Genomic DNA, 15443 nt, shown 5'->3' with positions numbered 1-15443 from the left:
TGGATGAGGCAATACAAAAGACAAGTATGAGTTCACAGATTAAGCTGGGCGAATTTAGCTAAAGTTAAGGAAATGTATTTATCTTCCTCAGTTAAAAATATTACAGTGAGGTTATTAGGAATAGCTGCCAAACTCTGTCAAATGCCTTTCTGCCTATCTTTTGAAACGATTCTTTATTACTGTTTTACACACTGATAGGAGACACTCAGCTTCATTCACAGATATCTCACTTATTTTCACAGTTCTCCTCTGCCTTCTTTAAGTTGGTTATCATGCCTAAGTATGGATTTATTTATGTTTATAGAGAGGCGCCAGTGGTTCCTAAAGATTAGTGAAAAGAACTCTTCTTTCCTTAAATCCAAGACTCAAAACCTTACTTGTTTCACACCAGGTATTTAGGCCCAGAAAACTGGTCCACTGACTTAAATATAACAAATAATAAGTAAAACTTTTTCCACCTTAACATTTTCTTTGCGCTATTTTAAACTTTGGCTACCTGATGCGAAGAACTGACTCATTTGAAAAGACCCTGATGTTGGGAAAGATTGAAGGCAGGAGGAGAAGGGGACGACAGAGGATGAGATGGTTGGAAGGCATCACCAACTCAATGTACATAAGTTTGAGCAAACTCCAGGAGTTGGTGATGGACACGGAAGCCTGGCGTGCTGCAGTCCATGGGGTCGCAAAGAGTCGGACATGACTGAGCGACTGAACACCAAGCCAGCAATCCTGGCTTCAACCATTACACAAAACTTCTCTAATAAATAGTGGAGCAGTTGATATTTGTTTCACAAGTATCCTCTTATGGTGAAAGCACTTCCTTTGGAAGGAATTTACTGTAAATTCCTAGCAGTTATCATCCTAGAAAATTGAAGAGAAATTGGGTCTCATCTGAAGGGCCTGTGGGGTGGGTTTGGGGGAGGAGCTGATAGAAAAGGAAGTGAAATGGCAGAAAATGAAATGTTACAGTTTTGGTTCTATCCCTGCGGATCTCCACCCTGGCTGGACCAGGCTATGAAAAACATTCTGTTGCTGCCTTAGCCACACCCGTCTTGTATTTCCAGCTGCTGTTCTAGTCACTGGTAACCCACAGGCGTTTTCTCCAATGGCATCTGGATTACAAGCATTGGGAAACACCCAGGTGCTCAGTAAACCTGATATTCCTGATCTGGTTCCAGATCAGATGACTGTGTCCTGGGGTGGGGGGAGGGGGCGGAATCAAGGAAAATGCACTTTTAGCGAGAACCACAGGCAGGATTTCAAACTACAGGTTGCAGACTACTGCTTGACTGCTTTTTGCGGGTGAGTTTTTCATGTTGGTTAGCACTGGGGCTTCCCTGGTGGCTCAGATGGTAAAGAATCTGCCTGCATTGCAGGAGACCTGGGTTCGGTACCTGGGATAGGAAGATCTCCTGGAGGAGGGCGTGGCAACCCACTCCAGTATTCTTGCCTGGAGAATCTTCTTGGGCAGGGGAGCCTGGCGGGCTACAGTCCATAGGGCTACAAAGAGTTGGACACGACTGAGTGTCTAAGCACTGAAATAACTGCAAAGTGGGTCCTTTTACCTAGAGTCTGCAGTCCTGGGTGCTTGTGTGCTAAGTCACTTCAGTTGTGTTCGACTCTTTGTGACCCCGTGGACTGTAGCCCGCCAGGCTCCTCTCTCCATGGGATACTCCAAGCAAGAATACTGGAGTGGGTACCATTCTCTTCTCCAGGGGATCCTTCTGACCTAGGGATCGAACCCACACCTCACATTGGCAGGTGAGTTCTTTACCACTGAGCCACTAGGGAAGCCCTCCTGGGTGCAGAACCCCAACATGAACAATGAGCCTGTTCACCTTAGAACTCAAGTGTTCCCTTGATGTAGCAAATAACAGATTGGAAAATGCAAAAAATCTCTTTTCCTATGAAAGAGAGCCAAAGGTACACCTCAAAAAGATTAGTATAACTAACCTAACCTTAACAAATGTATCAGTAAAGAACTTGACAAAATCAAAAATCCATTAGTCTCCTATTATAATATCTTTTACTAGGAAATAGATGGGGAAACAGTGGAAACAGTGTCAGACTTTATTTTCTTGGGCTCCAAAATCACTGCAGATGGTGACTGCAGCCATGAAATTAAAAGATGCTTACTCCTTGGAAGGAAAGTTATGACCAACCTAGATAGCATATTCAAAAGCAGAGACATTACTTTGCCAACAAAGGTCCGTCTAGTCAAGGCTATAGTTTTTCCTGTGGTCATGTATGGATGTGAGAGTTGGACTATGAAGAAGGCTGAGCGCTGAAGAATTGATGCTTTTGACTGTGGTGGAGAAGACTCTTGAGAGTCCCTTGGACTGCAAGCAGATCCAACCAGTCCATTCTGAAGGAGATCAGCCCTGGGTGTTCTTTGGAAGGAATGATGCTAAAGCTGAAACTCCAGTACTTTGGCCACCTCATGCGAAGAGTTGACTCATTGGAAAAGTCTCTGATGCTGGGAGGGATTGGGGGCAGGAGGCGAAGGGGATGACAGAGGATGAGATGGCTGGGTGGCATCACTGACTCAATGGATGTGAGTCTGAGTGAACTCCAGGAGTTTGTGATGGACAGGGAGGCCTGCAGTGCTTCGACTCATGGGGTCGCAAAGAGTCAGGCATGACTGAGCGACTGAACTGAACTGAACTGAGTATTTGTAGTTGCTCTAATGGAGAAGGAAATGGCAACCCCCTCCAGTATTCTTGCCTGGCAAATCCCATGGACAGAGGAGCCTGGCGGGCTCAGTCCATGGGGTCGCAAAGAGTCAGACACGACTGAGCACACTGCACTCACGTAGGTGGTCTAAAGCATCTTTTGTCACTTATGTAAGAAATGATTGTGTTATGTGTCTCACAGTACATCCTTGGGATCAAGTACTCTGATGTTGATTTTGTGGATTAAAATGTATTTTCAAATGCCAAGCAATAAAAAATGTCCATAAACATAAATGTCTGTTGCTACATTAAGCAATATATAATTCTACCATTTAATCTAGTACCAGGACACTTCAGATCATCCTAAATGTAACTGAGCCAAAGAACAATGCTCCAAATCTGCACATTGATGGGAGCTAAGAAAAAGAGATCACCTGAAGAGTCAAATCATTTTTCCACATTGAATTTTATAATTTTACATCTTTAATTTGCATAATAACTGGATAGAATATAATCATCTTCAACTTATTCTTTAGTTTAACATAAAGTGATAGCATTCCTTTTAAGATATACATTTTTTAAAATTTTATTTATTTTTAATTGGAGGATGATAGCTTTACAATATTGTGTAGCTTCTGCCATCTATCAACATGAATCAGCTATAGGCATATGTATGTCTCCCCCTTCTTGAACCTCCCTTCCACCTTCCACTCCATCCAACCCTGAGCCACTAGGTTATCACAGAGCACTAGATTTGAGCTCCCTGTGAGACTTGTTAAGTTTTGAAAGAGAGCACAGTCCATAGGGTCGCACAGAGTTGGACCAACTGAAGTGACTTAGCATGCACACACACACAGGCATGAAGTGAAACTGGACAAGATTCTATTCATTTGGCTTATCCAATCTTGAATCATTTGGGATAATGCTGACAACTTCAGAGTCTACTTCTGTTTGAGAGTTGGGTCTTCCAAGGCATATAATTGAACAAGTTTCTACTTGTATTCTTAGTGCTTATCCCAATTCAAAATATGATTCAGTCTATCTGTGCACGCAGAACAAGTTTTAGTTCCTTGTTAAGTAACGATCACACAGAGCATTTCCCATTATGAATTGACTAAGCATTTGCTGATGCAAAATAATGAAAGTCATAAGAAGATGCTACCAAGTGGATATTTGAGGTTCATTGCTTCAGATGGTGTTCACGTTGAGAGAGTGTCACAAATAACCCTAAGGATATAATCCCAGGGTCTGTTGATGATAATAATATCTTATAATCAAATCATCTTTCATCAGGAATCTCAAATGGATTCTATAAATACTAATTTCACCTTTTCCTGAGATGTGTACTGATAGCAATTGTACAGGACAGAGAAAAGGGCTAGGAAACAGCTCCAACGTGTTCAACCCTTGGGAAACCCAGTGAAAGAGAGGCCCGAAGTGAGCTGGCACCATGACAGGCAGAACTGAATTCGATCCCAACCACTGTCCTGGGAGACTTAGAGAAGCTTTATTTTGTTTGGAATTTTGTTGGGAACTCAAGCAGATTTAGGTGAAAATGTATCCCTTGGACAAATTAAAACACTTAACTTCTTGAGTGGATGTTGATATAAGAAGATATTTTCTCATAATGTGCATGGAGATGGTCCCATGAAAGTTAGAAACAAAAGATGGAATTACTACAATCAAGTCCCTAACCTACAGTGCCCCTGGCTAGGACTTCCTGGTGGCTTAGAAGTGACGTTATGTTATGGTGACCCCAAGTTCCAGAACCCCCGGACAGTCCTAGTCTCTACCCATTATTGCAACATAATAACATTAATATCCATCAACTTCAAAAGTGTTCTGGATTAGGTAAGAACATATATGATCACTAGGATCACTTCAATCTCAGTGCATAGTTCTACACATAAAGATCTTTCTTTAGAAGAAATGAAATAGACAGCCTCAACGAGTAAAGACAGAATGTTCAGCTCTGCTTATCCTTTCTAATTAAGTTTCTCATAAGGAATATGAATAATGTCATCTACTTTACATTGTTGTTATGAGGCTTAAATGCACTAATACAAGTAAAGTGCCTCCTTCCCCCAACTTCTACACACCCTCCTTGAAGGGCCTGGCATATCTTAAGAAGGTCACGTCTCAGTCTATTCATTCTCAGTTTATTCATTTCCCTTTTCCCTTTATCACATCAAAAGAAACTTCTAAGAACCATTCTATTCTAAAGAAATGTTGAAGAGTTGAAGCATCTTCTTCACCTTATCAAGTCCTCAGTGGCACAGCGATTTTCTGACAATTCCAAGAATTCTCAAGGTCCCTAACACTCCTTTTTCGGAGGAACATTGGACTGCAAGGAGATCCAACCAGTCCATCCTAAAGGAAATCAGTCCTGAATATTCATTGGAAAGACTGATGCTGAAGCTGAAATTCCAATACTTTGGCCACCTGATGTGAAAAACTGACTTATTGGAAAAGACCCTGATGCTGGGAAAGATTGAGGGCAGGAGGAGAAGGAGACAACAGAGGATGAGATGGTTGGATGGCATCACCAACTCAATGGACATGAGTTTGTGTAAACTCTGGGAGTTGGTGAGGGACTGGGAGGCCTGGCATGCTGCAGTCCATGGGGTCACAAAGAGTCAGACACGACTGAGCGACTGAACTGAACTGAAGATGAGAAGATAGGAGCTTAGTAACTCCTAGCAAAACTTCAGATATATCTACCTGCAGAGGACAGGGGCCCAACTATCAGATGGGGCCAAAACTTCAGTTCAGATTAATCTCAATTAAACATAAGAAAGAACTTTCTAATTACAGTAAGTCTTCTACATATGAACCTTCAAGTTGTGAACTTTCAATGTAAGAGGTACAGGTTCAATTCCTGGTCGGGGAACTAAGATCCCATATGCTGCAGGTATGGCCAAATATTTTAATAATACAAAATATGGCATTAAATTTAGTTTATAGGAAATTGAAGTGTGTAAGTACTTGCATGCATGCAAAATACAAAATATATATTTAGTAATAACTATTGAAATCTACTCTCATATGTACTGTTCCTCTCTTGACTTTTGTTGCTGTTTTGAGCTTCTTATCTTTCCAGAGAATAGCCAGCAGTGAAAACTTATGTGAGAACAGCCAGCAATATATTTGTCTCTGCCATCCTCTGTACTCAACAAGTGCATTCTATGAGAAAGTCAAATAATGTGAATTTTCCCTAAATCCTAAGGGTATTCTTAATTTTTGTTTTAAAACTCTTTTGGCTGCGAATTACACACATGGAGTCCAAACTGGTTTTGAAGCCAAAAGTAAAAACGTATTGATTCACCAAAACAAAGAAGCAGAGTGAACAAGATGGGTAGGAGATTCATGGGATGACGGGACAAGGACTCCAGCCCTGCCAGGCCTCCTACCCTATTTCCAGTCCCTCCCTTTGCCTTCACATTCTTCCACAGAAGATGGTCTTGTGCCTTCACCAGCAGAGGTGAGAAGGCTTTCTTCTCTTAACTCCCATTTTAATCAATCCCAAGGAGAACCTGTGCAGATATTCTTAAGCCATGTGTCAACTCCTGTGGCTTAGTGAGAATATTATGATTAATACCACCCTCTGAATGCACGGCTTAAAAAGACAGGAAGATGAATTTTCAGAAGAACAGAAGTGTTGCTCCCAGGAAAGTGGAAAAGTGTTAAGGGGAGAAGGCTATAGTTGTCCCCTATAACTAATGACTGTCTTTGGAAGCCTATTTGAATCATCAAAATGTGACACCATTAGAAACATCTTTCTTGGTCTTTTAATTATGTAGCTCATTGAAGTGATGAGCAGGGGCACAGTTAGGAAGTAAATGGAAAAGAAATTAGAAAACTGGGGTTTATAAAATCCTATGTGAAATATATTTCCTACATTATCTGTCCCCACCCCCCGGGGCATGGATCGGTACCAGTTGACACATGGACTTTTAGGAAACAAGTTGTACGAGCAGCTGCCAATGAAGTTTCATCTGTATTTACAGCTGCTCCCCATCACTCACATTACTACCTAAGCTCCCTCTCTTGTCAGATTAAGGGTGGCATGAGATTCTCATAGAAACACAAACCCTGCTGTCACCATCCCCCATTATGCCTGGATGGGACTAGTTGCAGGAAAACAAGCTCAGGGCTCCCACTGATTCTGCAATATGGTGAGTTGCACAATTATTTCACTATATCACAATGTAATACTAATAGAAATTGCACAAATAACTGTGATGCACTTGAATCATCCAGAAACCATCTCCCACCCCACCCCCCAAACCAGTCCGTGGAAAAATTGTCTTCCACAAAACCAGTCCTTGGTGCCAAAAAGGTTAGGGACCACTGTTCCACACGTCAAGCTTGGTCTGTGATTTTGCCTAATGTCATTAAGTCAATTATTTGGCCTAAGATACTGTGGTTTCTGTTTGTTTTTTGTTTTTTTTTTTAATGGTTTTCTTAGACATCAATCAACCACAGACATCCTTATACTACTATTTTTTAAAATGCACCATTCATTAATTCCTATTGGGTTATTTATTCAGAATTTAGTCCAAACACTGAGTTCTCAGTTTAAAATATTCCAGGATTCATTTTGGTGATAGAGTCAGTTGTAAATGCCTTGGTGAAAATTAAGTGGACATGCCTGTTCATTAAGCTCAGAGGTTCTCTTACCGAAGCTAGAAATGACATGGTGACAACAAGGATCCTGGAAAGAATCAGCTTGAAACTGGAAATTATTGGAGTTTCACCAGACTAAAATTTTACAGTTTCATTCCGTAAGTAGCCAGATACTTTAGCTGTCTTATCCGACCTTCTGCTGAACCGCCTTGGAAAGCAAAGCGTTGGCTGTTCAACATCCTCTGTTTCTCAAACAGTGGATCCGTATCCATCACTTTAGCAACACCCGGAGAGTTTTTTCATCATATACTAGGGCCTGGGTCCAGCCTTACCAACCTGAGTCAGTTGGTCTGTGTTGGCTCCTTTAGCTGTTTATTTTCTTGCTTTGTTTTTCTGATTTCTCAGGTGATTCAGAAGCACTGCCATCTTGGGGAAACCATAAATGTAAACTCAAATGACTAATCTTTCCACAGATTTCATTAGTAATAATTTGCAGTGTATTCATTTTATATAACTCACAAAAGAATGCTGTTCTTAAAAATTAGAGTATTAGCAAAAATCCAATCCTATGTGGCAGTAGATATGGCCTCTATTTTGCTCACCTATAAAATGAGAGGTATAGATGACATGATTCTTAAACCTTTAAGTTGTAAATTTTCTTTACCTATGTAATCCTACAGAATTAAAGAGAAATGCAAGTAGAAGCATATTTACAATTTTTTTCAAAAGTGTATGGCTCAAATAAAATTGTAGAGAAAAATGTAGAGCAAATCAAAAAGCCATACGTAAATGAGATTAGTTGTTGAATTTTAAAAAAAATCCATACTCAAAGCTGAATCTATCACAAAAGCCAGCAGTAAAGTCATATAATGATTTAAGCTGACTTGGTCAGCATTTTCATATAATTTCCTTGCCAATCCAGAACAACTTGGTGACATGTCTAGAAAGTGGTTGTCAGTGTGCTGAGCTTAGGCAAAGAACAGTTTCCAAGATGGGTGGAGTAAACTTTTCTTTTTCAGTGAGATCTCAAGACTGTTTGATTAGGACGCCGTGAATCACTGTATTTGGCATACTCTCAACTGAAACATACGCCTGCTTTTCTTCCTTTGGTCTCTCCCTCACTTATCATCCTGGGGAGAGATACAACTCACACACTACAGATGAAGATACTACCACTCAAAAGAAACATCCTGTTTTAGAAGTACAGAATCTTACCTTGCTTAGATTGCCTTCAACCTAAAAATACTACCTGTGATAAAATGGTCTGAATGTTTGCATTGCTCTCTTATGCCCTTCAATTGAACTGTGAGCATATTTACTTTTCATTCCATTCCATTGGTTAATGGTTCTGGATTAAATATTAAATAGGGCCTGCTAGACTTTCAGGGGGCAATATTACAAACCATTTCTTAAACTTGGGTGATCATTTCCACCTTTACTCTCTTGCACCCTGAATAACCCACTTCCATTCCTTTGCTAATAAATGCTATTATATAGATATCAGTCCCACAATGGAGAATAAAAAAGAGAAATAGTCATGAGTTTTATTTAGAGTGTTGTGTGTGCTCAGTCGCTCAGTTGTGCCCAACTCTTTGTGATCCCATAGACTGTAGCCCATCAGGCTTCTCTGTCCGTGGGATTTTCCAAGTAAGAATACTGGAGCAGGTTATTACTTCCTCCTCCAGGGGATCTTCCTGACCCAGAGATCGAACCTGCATCCCTTGTGTCTCCTGCTTTGACAGGTGGACTCTTCGCCCCAATAGTTTCATCAAAGTAAAGTCTACAAGATCTTGGTTCCTCTGCCTCCACTTTTTCATTTACTTTGAATGAAAGTCAAAGTCACTTCCCTTAGAGTCATTCAACAAGAGTCACTTTCCCTATTGCAAACCTACCTTTGGACCCTGGCAATACACTGCCCTCAAAGAGACAACTCCAGTGAGCTGCAGAAGGGCACGTGTGAAGTAGGAACTGGGTAGGAGAACAGGGCAGAGGCAGGGTCCAGGAGAGGGGACCTGGCTCTAAGACGACACCCAAGACAGTCAAGAGGTTATGACTGAGATTGTAGACTCGTCATTTAAGGTCTGAATGGAACATATCATAAGAAAAAAAAAAATTTATAACTATGTATGGTGACAGATGTTAACTAGACTTATTGATGTGATCACTTGTGCAATACTTACAAACATCAAATCATTATGTTGTACAGCTGAAACTAATATAATATTGCATGTCAAGGAAAACAGAGACAATTCCATTCCAAGTGTTCTCCCTGGCCCACTGACCCTGCAGTACAGATCTAAGATTTCCTCTCTTGACGTTAAAGCAGCTCTGATACCACCACCTCATCCTTTTCTCTCTTTTGGGTCTTTTATTCTTCAAATCCAAATGTCTCCCTGCTTTGAAGAGCTCAGAAATGAGACACTGGACTTTTAGATTGATACAAGCAGATAAAACTTGATTTTCTTCCAAGATTCCAACTGGCTTCTCTCGTTCCTTTCATCAGTGACTGACTTCATTTCACAGCTCACAAAGTGGGGACAAATTCAGGGTTGGCGGGTCAAAGAAACAGGCCACCTCTCGCACCAAGCAAAAACGATCCTGTTGGCACATTTAAACCCATCCTGAAGCATGAAATTAGTACTTTGGTCAAAATTAAAGTACACATTTACTAAATGTACCTCACCTTGTAAAAATCCTTTCCAAAGCAAAACTTTTGGTCTATATAAAATCTAAAACGTCTGACACATGTACAGAATGTATGTGTCAGAATTTAATAATAAAGTGCAAGACTGAGGTGTGTGATTAACATTTACATGGAGGAATGCAGGTTATATTGCCGGCTCGGTGCCCGTGCCCATTTTCTGAAGAATGAAGCAGCCGTCAGCCTCCAGGTCTCTCCCAGGTGTCCTGCTAGTGATGATTTCTTTCCTGTCCTTTCTTTCTTCTTCTTTTTTAGTCTTCTGGCCACACCACATGGAATGGGAGATCTTAGTTCCCTGACCAGGGATTGAACCCGTGCCCCCTGCATTGACAGCACAGAGTCTTAACCACTGGACTTACAAGTAAATTCCCCTGCTAGTGATGATTTCTATGCAAACCCATCTATGTAAAATTCTTAAGCACCCAAGCCCATACCTCCTCCATGTTGAGACCTGCCCCACTAGTCTTCCGAGATCGCACTAAATGCAGGCGAAAGTCCTGATTGCTGGCTGAGATAATCTGGAATAACTTTATTGTGTTTTGTAACTTCTCAGCTGGGCGGTGGTGGTGGTTCAATCATTGTAATTGAGGGATTCCATAATGCCTTCCTAGAGATTTCTATCTGTATCAAAAGGCCTCACCTAGATACCATGGGGTTTGTCTTGGAACTTTACACTCTGCAAACTTTAGGAAGCCTCTTATATAAAAGTTGACAGTTTGTTTATATTAGCCTTGACCTATAGCTTGGCAGAGAAAAATGCCTTTATTGCTTCCCCATCTGAGAACGTATGATATCATAAAAATACAGAATACACAGCAAGAGAAACCAGTGTTGACACACTAGATGTAATATTCCAGACACACTGTCTTAAAAATATACTTTTCTAAAGTAAAATCATCTACAGTGACAAATTATGAATATTTTAGGGAAATGTATATTCTATAACCAGGAAAGGCACTTCGCCCTAAGTTTACCTACCTGTTTCCTTTTTAAATCAGTTTCTTAACATGTGTTGAAATTATTTGTAAATGTTATCATGTATAGACCAAACACAGTGTTCATTGAATTTATGCTTAGAAAATGCTCGTCTTCTCCTTTTTTGAAGTAAAATATTTCCTTTCACTTTCCACAATATATTGTTTCTAAAACAGAAGATCCCAAATCAAGTCCTTAAATTCTAGAATGTAACTGTCAGAACTTTTAAACAGGAGCCATCTACTGTCATGTTTAAGAGTGCTCATTTTTGCACATTGGTGCAAACACTCAGATTGCAGAAATAACTAGTATCATGCAAAAACAAGAAATACAGAGATAATTATACACATGCTTGTAGTATTATGGCTGAATACAATTTGCTGGAAAGCTCTGCTCATAAATGCCATTTTTTTCCCCTGAGAAATTGCCTTCGCAAACTGTAGAATTATACTTCTGAGCATACTTTTGCCCTTTCAACAAATATTTATGGAGAGCCTGAACAGCTGTTTGCTGGGCCTGGAGTTAGGATGAGGGGACACAGTGCTGAACTGGGAAGCTGTGAGCCCTGCCTCAGAGGAGGGGTCTTAGCGGGGGTGGTCCGATAAGTAAACAACACTGAGGGGGAGGGGGTGGAGCATGTAGGAGGGATGGGTTGGGGGGAGGGGGAGGAGGACAGGGGGTGGGAAGGGCCAAGGCAGCAAAGCAGTGAGCTGGCATTGGTAGCACCCATTAGCAACTCCAGTGCAGACTTCATGAAAAGGAGACCCGTGTTCCATTCCTCCAGGCAACTGTCTGCTTTTCAAAACAATTACCCATGCTGCAAGAAAGGCTGCCACACCTTCAGCCCACCCCTACTTCCTCCCACAGTTGCCCGTCTTTGGCGCCTCTATTATAGACATATCTCCTGAGGCACCCCCACCCACCCCCATCCTTTGCAAGTGAAGCAGGGAAATTGTTCTGGATGTTCAGATCCTCCAGGGATAGAGAATCTATAAAAGGCTCGTGGAGCCCAAACGGCCACCCCCAACTCGGCCTCAACAACTTCCTTTCCTGGCAGTGGAACATGTGATAATTTTCACATCGTGCTAAGAAGTCAAGCTGAATAAATACTGAGCAGCTGTCCTGATTCCTAGTTCCTTGTGTCTGTACATTGTATATGCCAAGGGCACTGGGCTTGCAAGTCAAAAGGTTCGAACTTTGGTGATAGCCTTGCTACCAGGCAGCTCTGTGATTCCAGCAAATAGTATAACCAGTGTAGCCACATACCCTTCCTCTGTGAAATTGGAATCACACTCCTGTCTCAATGACTTTGAAAGGACATCTGAGAGAACTGATAAGAAAAAGCTTCTAAGGTAAAACTTAGTAGCAAGAGCTGTCATTTTTTAGGCACTGTGTCTGGCTACGCTACATTATTTAATCCCCATAACACCTCTTCATAGGTATCACTTTTCACTTTCTACAGGTGAGGAAAAGAACCTCTAAAGGAGTTAAGCAACTTGTCTCTAGAGCCACATGGCTAAGTGAAGGAGCTGGGATTTGAACTCGGTTCTAAGCTTATCTTGGGCATCCCTGGTGGGTCAGATGATAAAGAATCTGTCTGCAATACAGGAGACATGGGTTCGATCCCTGGGTTGGGAAGATCCCCTGGAGAAGGGAATGGCTACACACTCCAGTATTCTTGCCTGGAGAATCGCAGGGACAGAGGAGCCTGGCAGGCTACAGTTCATGGGGTCACAAAGAGCTGGACATGACTGATCAACTGACACATTCACTTTTTCACTTCCAGTTTATACCAAAGCCTCGCTCTTCACCCCAAAGAGGTTCTCTCTCCTCTTCTTTCCTATTTCTTACACTTCAACCACATAGTGCTATAAATACTGAATACAAACATTTTAATCATAAAACCCCCAGATACTACTTAGGTATGTGCATCATTTCATGAGCAATACATTTTTTAAATATGATTAATTCAAGTAATAATTCTATCCCACCCCGATATCAGGTCTGTCCCTTTCCCAATACCATCCTCCGTGTCCCAGAGATGTGCAATTCTGTGTTTGCTCAAGCGAAATAGACTCAGCTGCTCTGGGCCACTCACCCCGCCAGCGGCGTGAAGCCCTCTGGCTGCCTGGGTGAGTCATGAGTGATTAAAGACAACAGAGTAAGGAAGCAGGGCCCTGGTAATAGAGCCGCCAGAGGAAAAAACACTCAAGCCAATTGGAGCCACTGCAGATGATTTATTGGGAGAGCCCCACCCCACCAAGCCCAGCAATTTCCCATTTGTCCCTTCCCAATCCTGCCCCTCCCATGTCTCCACCTCCCCACCCCAGCCCCACCCCGGGCCACCCTTCCCAGGCACCTCCCAATTTTCAGGGTGATTACACCTCTGCAGCTCCGGGCTCACACGCCACACCCTGTCTACTGCACTAGCTCTGACTCCAGCAGATCCTCTTCACCCCAACTCTCAACCCCCACACCCACCTCCCACCCACCCCACCCCCACTTCTACCTTAATGAAGCCTCCCATTAAGGGGTTCTCCTTAACTGCTCCGCAGATAGTTCTCACCTAGATTCTTCAGCCTGTCTCCCTGAATTTCCCTTCTCACCTTGGATTCTTTCCAAATTACTTCAACTCACCAGCAAACCGGATCAACTGAGGAAACCTCCTGGACGACTCTTCCCAAGGACAGATCAACCTGGCGAGCATGGATGGCTGGACTCAACTGGTCAATCCAGCTTCCCCAGTCATGAGGCAATGCCTCCTATAAACGCTATATCACGTCCATTCCAGTGCAGATAGACAACCACATACCACTGACTAACAATTAGGATGGCTCTTATTTCCTTACAGTAACCATCTAATAACAAGAATAATAATAACTTCCATGTATTGGTCCAGAACTCATTGTGTGGCAGATGCCTTTCATGTAGTTACTCACTCAGTCCTCATAAGCACCCTGTTTAGGTAGGCATTTTTATTCCATTATAGAGATGTGCTTTCCTCATAGCTCAGTGGGTAAAGAATTTGCCTGCAATGCAGGAGACTCCGGTTTGATTCCTGGGTTGGGAAGATCCTCTGGAGAAGGAAATGGCAACCCACTCCAGTATTCTAGTGTGGAGAATCCCATGGACAGAGAAGCCTGGCAGGATATAGTCCATGGGATTGCAAGAGTCGGACACGACTTAGTGGCTAAACCACCATAGAGATGTAAAGGAAGAAAAGAGGGTGAGAGAGGATAAGATGGTTGAATGGCACTGTTATTGTTCAGTCACCCAGTCTTGTCAATGCTTTGCGACCCCATGGACGCCAGGCCTCCCTGTCCCTCACCACCCACCGAGGTTTGCCCAAGTTCATGTCCATTGCACCAGTGATGCCATCCAGCCATCTCATCCTGTGATGCCCTCTTCTCCTCCTGCCCTCAATCTTTCCCAGCATCAAGGACTTTTTCAACGATCTGGCTGTCCACATCAGATGACCAAAATACTGGAGCTTCAACATCAGTTCTTCCAATGAATGTTCAGGACTGATTTCCCTTAAGACTGACTGGTTTGATCTTTTTGCTGTCCAAGGGACTCTCAGGAGTCTTCTCCAGCACCACAGTTTGAAGGCATCAGTTCTTTGGTGCTCTGCCTTCTTTATGGCCCAGCTCTCACAACCATATGTGGCCACTGGGAAGACCATAGCCTTGACTATATGGACCTTTGTCAGCAGAGTGATGTCTCTGCTTTTCAACACACTGTCTAGGTTTGTCATAGATTTCCTGCCAAGAAGCAATTGTCTTCTTATTTCATGGCTGCAGTCACCATTCACAGATTACTGACTCAATGGACATGAATTTGAGCGAACGCCAGGAGATAGTGAAGGGCAGGGAAGCCTGGCATGCTGCAGTCCACTGGATCGAAAAAAGTTGGACACAACTTAGCAACTCAATGACAATAATAGAGATGTTCAAAATAAGACAGAAAGAAATGAAGATAGATATTTGTTATATGGAATTAAGTACCAGAAACAGGTACAAACCCAGTCTCTCTAAATGTATAGCCTTCCTAATGTCACCAACATCTGATCTTCCCTCCACCCATTACCAGCATCTCCACCCTCTTCATCACTTAACACCACAAACCACATAGTCATGGGTGGTTTCTCCTGATTCATCATCTTCCTTAAACAATCCTTGCTAGAATCCTATACCTTGTATCTATTTAACGCTTTTTATAGTTGGTCTCTTTTTCCTTCTCACTGTAACCACCCTAGCTCAGACCTTCATTATCTTTCTCCTAAACTATCCCAAAGAGCTTCTCTGGTGGCTCAGTGGTAAAGAATCAACCCACCAATGCAGAAGACATGGGTTCAACCCCTGTGTCAGGAAGATCCCCTGGAGGAGGAAATGGCAACGCATGCCAGTATTCTTGCCTAGGAAATCCCATGGGCAGAGGAGCCTGGTGGGCTACAGTCCAAGGGGTTGAGA

General features: G+C 42.4%; 1 long non-coding RNA gene across 1 annotated transcript in view; it reads right to left on the bottom strand.

Moving 5' to 3' along the window:
- LOC133237537 (uncharacterized) overlaps nucleotides 1-14154 on the bottom strand; it is a 30080-nt gene extending 15926 nt beyond the window's left edge. Inside the window, exon 1 of the long non-coding RNA XR_009733235.1 lies at nucleotides 13612-14154. This is a non-coding gene — a long non-coding RNA (uncharacterized LOC133237537). The remainder of the gene's footprint in view (nucleotides 1-13611) is intronic.
- Nucleotides 14155-15443: the final 1289 nt, after the last annotated feature.

This window comes from Bos javanicus, chromosome 24 (assembly GCF_032452875.1).
Source record: "Bos javanicus breed banteng chromosome 24, ARS-OSU_banteng_1.0, whole genome shotgun sequence".
Lineage (NCBI taxonomy): Eukaryota > Metazoa > Chordata > Mammalia > Artiodactyla > Bovidae > Bos > Bos javanicus.
This window is presented reverse-complemented; position numbering and strand designations above follow the sequence as displayed.